This window comes from Triturus cristatus, chromosome 10 (assembly GCF_964204655.1).
Source record: "Triturus cristatus chromosome 10, aTriCri1.1, whole genome shotgun sequence".
NCBI lineage: Eukaryota > Metazoa > Chordata > Amphibia > Caudata > Salamandridae > Triturus > Triturus cristatus.
Window position 1 is genome coordinate 627,648,775 of NC_140593.1, and position 12,380 is coordinate 627,661,154.

A 12,380-nucleotide genomic window follows, 5' to 3' on the forward strand; every position below is an offset into this window, starting at 1 on the left:
CACTCCACTCTGCGCCACTACACTCTTCTTTGAAGCAATCTACTCTATATCACTGCATTCTACTCAGCACCACTCTACGCTATGCCACTTTACTCTGTCACTGCAGTCTATGCCAAGGCACTCTACAACACTTTACTCAAAGTAAACTTTACTCTATGCCTAGCTACTCTGTTCACTGCACTTTACATCTTTACTCTAGGCCACTCTACTCCACTATACAACACTACACTGTACAATATTCCACTCTATGATGCTCTACTCCAATAAACTCTTCTCCACCCTGACGCTCTACTCCACTCTGTCACTCCACAACACTCCACTTACAACACTATACTCCACTCTATGCCACTCTTCAACCCTACTCCACTCTGACGCTCTACTTAACCCCCTCTATGCTTCTGCATACCACTTTACTCCACTTTATTCTATGACACACTACTACACTCCACAATACTCTGTGCCACTTGACTCTATACCACTCGACTCTACGCCACCCGACTCTACAACACTCTACTCCACTCTGCCATTCCACTCTCATACACTACTCTACTCTATGCCAATCCACTCTAAGGCAATCTACTCCGCTCTATGCCACTGTGTTTTAGAACACACTGCTCCACTCCGCACCATCTACGCCACTCCACCATGTTCGCTCTACTCTACTCCACAACACTCTTTGTCACTCCACTCTGACACTCTACTCTACACTACTCAACTCTATTCCACTCTATGTCCTCCCATTCTGACACCTCCTCCCTCCACAACACTCCATGACACTCCACACCACTCAGCTCTATTCTACACTACTCTATGCCACTCCACACCATTCACTAACACTCCACTCTACTTTACGTCACTCCACGCCACTTTCCTTTACTCCTTTAACTTTCAGCCTTGCTGAACAGCAGTTACGGTGGTGTACGACATGACTAAAACATATCAGCAAAGCCAATAGCTCTTGCATAGGCGGGACCTATTGTATGTCCAGATGAGGGTCCCATGCTCACTAGGCTACTGGAGCCAAGCTGCACTCTACTGAAGATACCTCAATAGGACGAAACTGATCAGGGTTTGCTTGTGTACCAGTTAAGATGGGATGTTACCTAGTTTGGGTGGACACTTCCAACAGGAGAAGGACCAAGGCTAATTTGCATGTGGCTGCGACCTGTCTTACGTGTCTTGGTGGTCCCAAAAAAGAACAGGAGTTGATGTGGCAACAAGTAATTACCAGTGGCTGAGATTAATTCAAGCACTCCAGCCATACATCTTTAGCATGCCTCTAGAGTTCAGCAGCTTGTTGTAGGTTCCCCAGACTCAGAATACACACACACACAACACAGTCCAGAAGACAGAAGGGCATCTCAGAAGCCGATTCATCAACAAGTAGGAAGCAGTTTCTGTAGCTTAAGGTGGCCTTCAGCATGACCTGGAAACAGGGTTGGTCAGCAAGGCAAGCCTGCTAATACCTCAGGTCATGGATATAGAGGGAGATGTATGGCACAAGAGGAAGAATCCCTTAGCATACACCAGAAAGTTGTGGTTTGCCCCTCCTTTCACAGTCTTGGATCACACCCAAAGTAGAGTGTCTATTTCAGAGTTGGATATTTTTTAGAAGTGAGGAATGTCAACGTTAATGCAAGACTGCTGAGCAAGTCTTTTTTAACACTCATTTTGACTATAGAGCAACAGTCATGAAGAGGCTCCTTAGTACTGACATCAGGACCTCCCAGCAGGACTCCAGCAGATAAACATTTAGTGGTTCTTGCAATGAGGTCCAGTAAGATGTCAGCAAACAAGATGGTCTACCACCCTCTATTGAGGTCAAAGCAACAGCTAGCTGATGTCTGCAATCTGCCTGTTTCTAACTTTAACAGGAGGTGTGAAACAGAGTCCTGTTTCTGGCCCAAATATTTCTTCTCTTGCGTTGTACAGACCTTCCCCAAGGTCAAAAAGTAAACTTCCTGTTGACAATTTGTGGCAACCATTCTGTTCTTCTGTAACAATTGAACATTTGGAGAGACCAACTACATCCAGGGTTATCTTTCTTGTGATACAACCCTTTTCCTTAGTTTATGGGCATCCCATAACATACACATAGTCGATGAATCCCTGGTGATGACTAACATCCCATAATATTTTCAGGAGATGGATATTTGCTCTATACTTTTTCAGCCATTCAGAGGCTGTTGCTGAGGTCCAGTCCATCTTCCTGAGTTGGTCAGAGGGTATGAGGAAGGCCCAGGTCACATCTTTGTTACAGATGAGGACAGTGGCGATGTCTTGGACCTCTCCTTTTGTTGAACTGTTCCTTATTGCAGGACACCGGCTGACTTGACACAAGGTGCTACAGCCGTAGAGGTGAATGCTGAGCTTCCTCTATGCTCGAGTGAAGAATTTTTGGTTTAAACCAGGCATGCGAGAGCCTGACCACAATGGTCCATTCAGGGAGGGCTGAGAGTAAGGACCACATGGACATGCAAGGGAACAAGATGGGATATCAACTAGTCCAGTCCGTAACTGTTCAAAGGCAACCAACAAACCTGGGGGCTCCATGCATGCATGGGGATCCTCAGTCAGGAGTATGTCATACCGTTATGTACATACAAATACAAAGAAGGCCTACATCTTGAGCTCAAGAGGAAGATAGTGGGGGGGGGTCAGGTTATAGATTTTACTAAAGAGAAAGAAGCAATTAACCCCCTCAACTTTTTATTTTATATCCTTCACATGGGGACAGTATTCGACCACGTCGGGTGAGCTCCCATTACATCAGAGGAAAATACGTTGCTGGGGTATGTTTGTTACAAATCATTTGGAGTACCTCTTGTAGGACCCGAAATACGAGTTTCCTAGTCACAAAGACATATAGGGTATGCTGGAACTGATAAAATCAGCTGCATGGTGGCATAAGGTTATTGCACCAGTGACTTTCAACCCTACAACTTGCTATCCATGAGTTCAACATGCTAGAGCTTCATTCAGTCCAGGCAAATCTCTGTTATATGATGTAGTAAACTATCAGAGTTTCCTTGTTACAGGCCTGCCTTATTCCCTACAGTGAAGTCTTGACCTTGCAAGGAAATAAGCCACCGAAGCAACGTTAACCAAATGTTATGGTCATCAGTCACCTCAAATATTTATGCTTCTCTCTGAACAGTGAAGCTGGTTCCAGACTAATTGGGATGGACCCTCTTAAGAGCCCAGACCATTGCCGAAGAGTATCTTTCAATTGTCACCGAGTCTGTTATCTGTGCAGAGAACAGATGCTCTAATGTCACAGAGCTGTGACAACTCCATTGTGCCAAGCATCAATCTGTGCTATGACAGAGCTGACTCTGATCAGGAGCCTGTACTACTGGTGCGACCCTGGGAGCTGTATTGAGCCTATCACAGTTTGACATCTAGAAGCTAAATTCAGCTATTTTGGCTGCTAAGTTTGGGGCAGTTATCAGAGCAAGTATGGTCCAGTGGTTCTCCATAAAATGTAGGTAGTAACCAGTGAGGTCTGTAAAAGCCATAACCCAGCTCTAGGTTTTGGGAATATCCTGTCCCATTGCCACTTGGACTTTGGCTTCTAGGGAGGAGGTCTTTCCTCCACCCCGCAAGGGCCCAAGTTGCATTGCCAGGTTTTGCCTGGTCAGGCAGTTGCTCATATTGACAGTCAGGTAATCTCTCTGCAGGCCTGGAGACCCATCTTTAGGTGCTAGAGGCGGTCCTTTTTACCTAGAATTAAGACAGCTATATTTTGTAGGTATGTCAAAGAAATTTGCCAGTCCATTAAGGAGACCATTCACCAACCTTTGAAAGGTGGCAAAGGCATTTTTTTGTAAAAACAACTAGCGGACATATCACTGGTACAGTGCCATCAGAGACCTAAATGTCATCTTATTGTGAGTCTTTTTACCTCCCTTTTCCCTTGATAAAGGAACCCCTTGAGAATTACATAGTTGTTATGTCCCCAGGTGACTTGCAGCATAATGAAGGCTTGATGTTTGTATCGCACGGCTTAATGTCAAGCAACCTGCATGTAAATGGAAGGGAAAATGACCAGCTTCCCATAGTTTGACTTGCACCAGGGCATTCTGTGGTGACCCTTCCAGAGTAAGACACTCTGAGTGAGCAGGACACTCTGAGTGTGCTTTGGCTTTCTCAGTTTCCCCAGCTTCCAGCAACTCCTGGCACACTGTCAAGCTCCCCATGTCAGGTTAGGTATCTCATCTGTTGCTGGAAACTGTTGACTCATCCAGAGAGGTGGCCTGCTCAGACTGTACCAAGGGCACTTGCAGTTGGCTTCTTGCAACAGGGTAGGCACTTCAAGAGCTTGGCCTCCATGTGGAGCCATCAGCAAGCAAGCAAGCACCAACCAACTCACCTGGCAGAAAGGGGTAGCTGGATGCCAGTGGTGGGAGGGTTCGGGAGCGCTTGTTCTCCACGCAATAGATGCTGCATTGCACTGATCTTTTGGACTCAAAAGGAAAGAGTTGCTCCTCTGAGAAGGTACTCATGAGGCTTAGGTGGGGAAAGGGTCCGTAGCTCACGTATGTGCTGCCTCTTTAGGCTATCTGCTCTCTTGTGCTCATCTTCCAGCGCCATTGTTTATTTGCTGCTGCCTTAGCTCCAGCAACATCTGCCTGCTGCCTTTTGCCTCATTACTTTGTAGTTCCAAGTAGGGGATCGCCTCTCTAGCCGGCACTGGCTCTGCCCCACCAAACTCCTCCCTTGAGGTCCTCTTCACAATATGTCCACCAACCTCAGAGTCACTTAGAGTCCTCCATGGCTGGTACTGGGAAGTTTCAGGAGAGAGAGAAGGGTGGGGGGGGGGAATGCAGATAGAAAGATATTAGAGATTGAGAAGAGAATAGGAGAGAGATGGAAAGAGAGAGGCTGCGCAAGGGAGCGGGCTGGTTTGAGTATTTTTGTCAAGGCTGCTTTTGCTTCCCAAGTCTGGCCCTGGCTTTGCTGCTCTTATTTTAGATTTTGCCATTGATTTTGGTAAATTAGAAGGCAGATGTCTTAAGAAGTCACTGCATCTGCTAATCATCACAAGCGCTAGAGTCTTAAGGTTGGAATTAAAAGGAGGATTTTACTTTGAGGCTGACCTTCTGGGGCTGAAGTTTCTTATACGTTTAATTAGAGAGAAATCCCACTCAATAAACTGCTTATTCGTGCACACAATATTTGACAGTAAACTGGCATGGGCGTCTGCAAAGAAACAACAACCCCAAACATTGTTTGCCAACTCTAAGATGGCGACTGCTTTTGTCTCATCCTACAGAATATGGTTTTGATAAACAGCTTATACAATGTGGTTGAATGTGATTTTAAAGAAAAACGATATCATAGCATACCATTCATGAGAAACCACTTCAACTAAACTATTTAATGGATGTTTGCAGGATGAGGGGAGTTACCTTTTCAAAGAAACCAATCCATTTTTTTGTTGTCGAAATTGCCTTTTGCATTCTTATTTTTATGGTGTAAAGGTAATAATTTCAGGTTTTTGTTGGAGGTATTTTTTTTAAGTGCTTTACTTCAGGGGACATTATTTCCCATGTATATCTTTTACACTGATAAACAATTACTTCGGAGGCTTTCATTTGGCTGACTCCACAACCCCCGTAAACACCATCCATACCTGACCCCTTCACAACCTCTAAACACCTTCTAACTCTGCCCCCAATTAACCCTCACCACACCTAAACTACACCCACTCCTGACCACTAAACTACACCTGCCACTGAACCCTAAAAGCTCTTTCTACCCCTTAACTCCATCTATTCATTTACCCTAAAACTCCTTTCAATGCCTAAACCCCCACCCATCCCTGAACCCTAAAAACTCCTCACCACCCTAAACTCATCCCTTCCTGAACCCTAAATGTATTTCTCCCACCACATGTCCCTGATCCCAAAAACCTCTCATCGCTCCTAAACCCCACTCATCCATGAATTCTGAAAAAACCCTCACCAACTCTAAACTCCACCCATTCCTGATCTCCCAAAAATCATCACCACACCTAAACTCCACCCACCCCTGAACCCTACAAACCCTTTTATATGCTTTAACTCCGACCTCCCCCCCATCCCAGACCCCTAAAACCTCTCATAACTCCTAAATATCATCCTTCCTTGAACTTAATATTCTCTCATTAGTCCTAAACTCCACCCAAGTTGAATGCAATTATAGATTTTTACTTAAAATTATCTTTATTTTAAAATGCTCCTTTACATCTTCTGTTTATTTGTATTTTATTATAATTGTTTTCCCCTAAAATTGGTTTTCTATGATTTAGTTTCCTCCACTGTGGTATCTTTGCTTTTTTTTATTCATATATGTAGGAAAGTACCCCTTTGGGCATGGTTACCCTCAACTTTTTGCCTGATTCTGATGCATCTTTGACTAAATGTGTACTGGGCTCTTGCTAACCAGGTTCCCAGTGCCTGTGTTCTTTCCCAAAATGGTACCTTTGTTTATACAATTGTCCCACCTCTGGCCCACATATAAGCATTGTAAAAGGTACCAGTGGTACCAAGTTCATTGTGACCTGAGAGGGTCTCTAATGGCTGCAGTGTGTATTGTGCCAACCCAAGAGACCCTTCACCAAACACATGCACACTGCCACTGCAACCTGTGTGTTTTGGTGCAGATACAAATGAAGAGTCGACCTGGCACACATCCCTGTGTGACAGGCCTAGCAGGACTGCAAGAGGCATAGGTAAGTCACCCCTACAGCAGGCCTTACAGACCTAATGCAGGGTGCACACACCCCATGGAAGGGAATAACTGCATGGGCAGATATATCTCTGTAAAGTCTAAGTCAAGTTCAAGTTCAAAGCTTTATTTGGTTTGTTAAACACAACCATATAAGCGGAACAACAAACATGCCTTCACAAAATTATAAAATAAAATCAGTGGAAAACATATAATGTATAATACAACCTTCTACAGTAGTTATACATATATTCCAGCAATATCAAAACAAAAAATTATTCTATAATTCTAAATTATATATTATGTGCAATTTTCGCAAAAGTGTCGCGTAACATTAATAAAGTGCATATACTGGCTTTGTTTTGGAAAATATGTGCAAATTGAGCAATAAAGAATTGTATGTTACACAGAAAGAATAATTGATTTCCTCACAGCAATACATTTCAATATATAAGATGCAACATAAAAACAAATTTCTGCATCTCCTAAAGATGATAAAAACTTAATTGCCATTTTAGTGGAGCGCACATTATATTTTAAAAAAATGGGTTTCATATAAAATTTCCTATAAAAGTGATAAAATTTACAAAACATTAAAAAATGGCAACAACTTTGTCTAGAGGTATTATCACATGGGCATACGGAATTGGATCTAGTTTTCATGTGCGGAAATGACACTAGATGGTGAACAATTCCCAACCTAAGGCGTGTCAGAACGAAACGATGGGAATTGCGTGTCACTATAGTTAAATATGCCTGGAAACCTTTATTTAGGTTTAAGTCATAATAAAAAACAGAGGTTGGTAAATTCCTAAACAACCTCTCTCTAGCCTCCCTTTTATATAATAGAAACCTTGTTTTTAACTCTTTCATAAAGTCTAAGTCAATTCTTAGAGATTATAAGTGCACAGTGAAGCCATACTGAGTACATGGGCTGTAACTTGTCACTACAAGTTCCACAGGTTTATGATGGCGTCAATGAATTTCAAGATGTTTGGTACCAAACATCTCAGATTAATGACCCTACACTGATGCCAGGGCTGGATTCATTGATAAATGCACTGAGAGGGCACCTCAGAGAACCTACCAACTCATAAATGTGTGCCTGACTGGTCTGCACCAGCTTGCCATGTCTAGACATGTGTCTGACCCCCTAAGGTGAGAGCCTTTTGCTCTTGTGGGTCCGAAACAAAGCCTGCTCTGGGTGGAGGTGCTTCACACCCACCCCCAAACAGGAGCAGCATTGAAAGGTGATGAGCCTCAAAGGCTTAATTTCCTTTGTCATGCTGACCAGGGCCTCTCCAGCTAGTGGAGATGGCCCCCCCAACCAAGCCCCGCTTTTGGCAACAAGGTCAGCGGGAAAATTAGTAAACAGGAGAGGTGTGTCCCCTCTCAACCAGGACCACCCCTAAGATGACCTGAGCTAAAGTGACCCCCTCCTTTCAAAATCCCCCATATTGTTTTAGAGGATTCTAGCCAACCAGCTTAGGGGTATGCCCCTCCCCTGAGGGAGGGGACATACAAATTGTGTGGGCACCCTAAAGGCCTTTCGCTACTACCTTCTAACCCCTGTAAAGTACCTAAATTGAGTATTTAGGGGCACCCCTGAACATTAATTCTCATATTTCTGATGACCTACAGCGAAGAGCCGAGCATCAGGGAAGACTGAAGACATCAGCTGACCTGGCACCAGCCCTACCGGCCTGTCTGCAGCCTTCGAAGACCCCGCTAAAGAAGATTGGCTTGTCCCGCAGTCCAGCGACCTCCAGAACCCTGGGAGGACTGCCTGCCTTCAAAAAAGACTCCTAATCTCCCATGGACAGCGGACCTGCCCTGAAGAAAACCACCTTCCAAGACAAAGTGCTCTGCCCGCAGAATCCCCAAACCGACTACCTCTGCACCCTATGCTCACGGCCCGAGTTCCAGTGGCCCACTAGTCCAGCAAAGGTTACCCAGCAATTTAGAGCAAGAGTTCACTGTGGGTTCATCCCTGCCAGACTCCACGTTGACGCCTGCAGCCTCTGCACGATGACCCCTCACAAACTGTGACCTGCACAGGTAAGCTGATTTCCGACGCCGAAAGACACCCCTGCACCTGGAATCCCTGGGCCTTGGGAGATCAACCGACGGTGTCCCGATGCCGCAGTACATCCCCACATACCTGTGCTGCTGTAAGTTTCTTTCGTTCAGCCTCCTGGCCTGAACCAGCAGCCTTTTTCCAACTTCGAGATTCTCCATTTATTTGTATTGGGTGCCCGACGCTGTATTGGCACTCTGCACCTGGCTGCCCCTGTGCCGCTGAGGGTACTTGATTGGATGCCATCCATGACTACACTTGAGTTCCATTCAAAAGAATTGCAACCTGAGATTCATGATGGAGTCTCAGATATTACTTGTACAACAGCTGAATATCACTAAAAAGCATAGGCAAAGGCAACAGGTCTGGCTTGCATTTGGGGCCTGAATAAAATATGTACATAAAAAAGCCTGCTACAGTGTAAAAGCAAAACGAAGAGATTTACTGTCAGTATAAAACGCTTTTACAAGATGAAGAATCTAATCTATGATGATTCGGTAACTTTCTGAGATGTAAAATAGTCCCAAGTGCATTCCAATGCTAGCACTCCACAGGAGGCGAGATGATTCACCAAACAGCCAATAGCAGAAGGTGACAGAAATGAACTGCCATGCTGGAGCCAAAGCCGATTCTATGTATATTTTAATTGTATTCCAGTGCTTTAAATGGAAATATAGAAGTGCAGGTACTCTCTATTTAGAGTACCCGTTTGCTTCTAAAAAGTGCCGGTACACATGCACTGTAATGTATTGCAGCAGTGCTGAGACGTGCAGGCACTCTCCCCTTAACATTAAAGAAGTGCAGATACTCTGTACGGGACAGTGCCTGCCCATCTAGAGCACTGATGTATTCTACTGATGAGCATGCCCAGAATGTTTCTGCCTCTGCTACAATTGCCCTGTTTGCACTTGTTCTCCCTGTGGCCCTGTCCTACACTGAATACTCCTGAAATGCTAAGTCAAGAGGAGTGTAAACTGAAAACTCTGACCGATGTCTGGTTTTACATCTGATAGTCTCTTCCCTACAAGTAGGTGCTCTCCCTTCCACCCCGGACTAACCAACCCGTCGATGAATGGCACCTTGAAACAGCCATCAATCGGACAGCGTAAGCACTGTATAAAATAAGAATGAAATGGGTCTGGATGTTGTCTGTGTAGCAATCGATTTGAGTATAATCGGGGTCACTGGAATTATGCTATTGTGCAGCTGTGGCGATTTTTGCGTAATTGTAGATTTGCCGTATTTGCCACATAATCCATAATCTGCTGCATAATCTGCAGATTTTAACAACAAATAAATGCTGTTTCTAGCTCAAACGGTTCAAAAGTTAGCAAAAATGCAGCGACACGTTGCAGCGCAGTGGGAGGCCCTTTGCAAAGGTTGACTTGCCCCCTTTCTGTAGTTTATTGCTATATTTGGGTGATACATTGGTACTAATGAGGTACAACTAACGCCCATATAGTGTTAGGTTTAAAAATTACTAAATAAACAAGCATTGGCATAGCCAATAGGTCTCGCTTTTGGGACCTTATAAGTATTTAGTTATGCAGCACAATATCCATGGTGCCACAACAACTGTTGCATGGCTAAACACTTATACAGTCCCAAAAGCGAGACCAATTGGCTATGCCAATGCTTGTGAATTGTTTGGTGCGTGCGTGCATGTATGAATGTTTGGGAAAGAATGTTGTGAATGAATGTGTTTGTAGGTGTGTGCCTGGTTGTGAGTGTTATGTGAGCGTGTGTGTGTGTGTGTGTGCGTGTGTGTGTGTGTGTTTGTGTGTGTTCCGTCCACCCCCTCCATCCCTCCAAAGCTTACCGGCCGCCACTGACCAACAGGTTTATAAAATCGCATTTTAAAAATGAAGAAATCGTAGTTTAAAATGGGGAAACCAAAATACCCCAAGCGTGCAAAATGGCAATCTATGAGGCACTTAAAATGTGTACAGACGTTTAGCTGATGATATGCGCTGCACAGTGGTCGGTGCAAGAGAAGGAACCCAGCATCTGATCACCTCTTTCACGAGGGAGTGAAGCCTACATCATTGCTGTCATCATGTACTTGTTCTTCAAAAGTGGGATGCTTGCGCTGCTGCTACCATACCGCTTTCTGCACCCTGTTTGGCATGTTCTGTGAGAGTGAAGCTTGCACCGTTGAGCACAAGCTGTCCTTTGTTAGCCTCGTTTGTGTGCATGAAGGTTATTCATGAAGATCCAGCCCTGGTTTGTACCCTTAGGAGGAGGGCTCGGCACCACTGATGCCAAAAGCCGTTACTTTCAGCAAACACAATAATTTAAGTATTCTACTGTCGACTAATTCCGATTATAAAATATGATTTTAAATGTACCATTAAGCGGAGCCCTATTTTGTTCGGAATGTTCCCAGGAACTAACGCCCCTGAACGAGTTTTGGAGTAGTTGACCTAACTTTGCTTACTATGGGGAATATCTACAAGGCCAGGCGATAATTATCGCTCAGCGCTCTTAGCACGAGGATAATTATCGCCGGCCAACGCTGAATTTTATCGCGGAGATAGCGTGCTATCAGCAACACTTCTCTCCAAAGCGATAAAATTCAACGCGCAAGCTGCCAACTGTGCGATTATCGCTGGAAATCCAGCGATAATCGCACAAGGTTTGGCGAAAGCTTGCTGAGAGGGCAAGGCAGACTCAGCCATGATATCCACCTTCCATAGGCTATCATGGCTAAGTCAGTTGAAAAGCAGGTGTAAGGAAAGTAGCGCTAACCATGGTTAGCGCTACTTTTCTTATCGCTATACTTGTTAGCGATTCCCTTGATAATTGGAGAAATATCAGTTAGCGACATTTCTCCAGTTATTTCGGGAAGGAACGCCCACTTTGCATCTCATTATGGATGCGAAGCTGGACGTTTAGAAAACAGGCGCTATGGCAAGGATTCACGCGATAGCGTGACCTTGCTGATATAGCGATAAAATTATCGCCGCTTTTCGGCCGAAAACGGCCGCAAAAGCGGCGACAATTTTTTATCGCCGCCTTGTAGATATGCCCCTAAGCGCTTTAGGCCTCATAAGGGGGTTTGGAAAGTGAAAAATCAATGCCATCCGAATATCATTCATTTTCTGGGAAATGTCTGCATCCCACTGCTGCATTGTCTCTCTAACCACCCGTTCCTTGCCAGGAAGCACCGAAGGGAGATGGCTACTAATGTTGTTAATAGTAATGAATTTCCCACTGGGTGAACTGGGGAAATGGGAAGACACACCTATACCTTTGGCACAAAGAGCACGCATTGCCTGCTTTACAGGTCCTTGCACTCCGAGGAACAGCCATTGCGGTTTGGCAGAATAGCAGTGAAATTAATCCCGAGTATTAAAATGTCCTTTTCTAAAATGCCTGTTGAGTAACTTCCTGTCCTTACGTAGAAGTGGATTCCAAGAGAAGACTGGAGCGTCTCTGTTTTGAAAGCAGGTCTTTCTGGAATCACTTTACAGTAGAAATGATTGGGGTTATGCGTCACTGCTAAGTGCAGCACGTGAAGGCGTGACTCGGCACGAGCCTCTCTGATGTGCCGCAGATGGACGTGTGCTGCCAAACAGCAGCATCTGTCTAC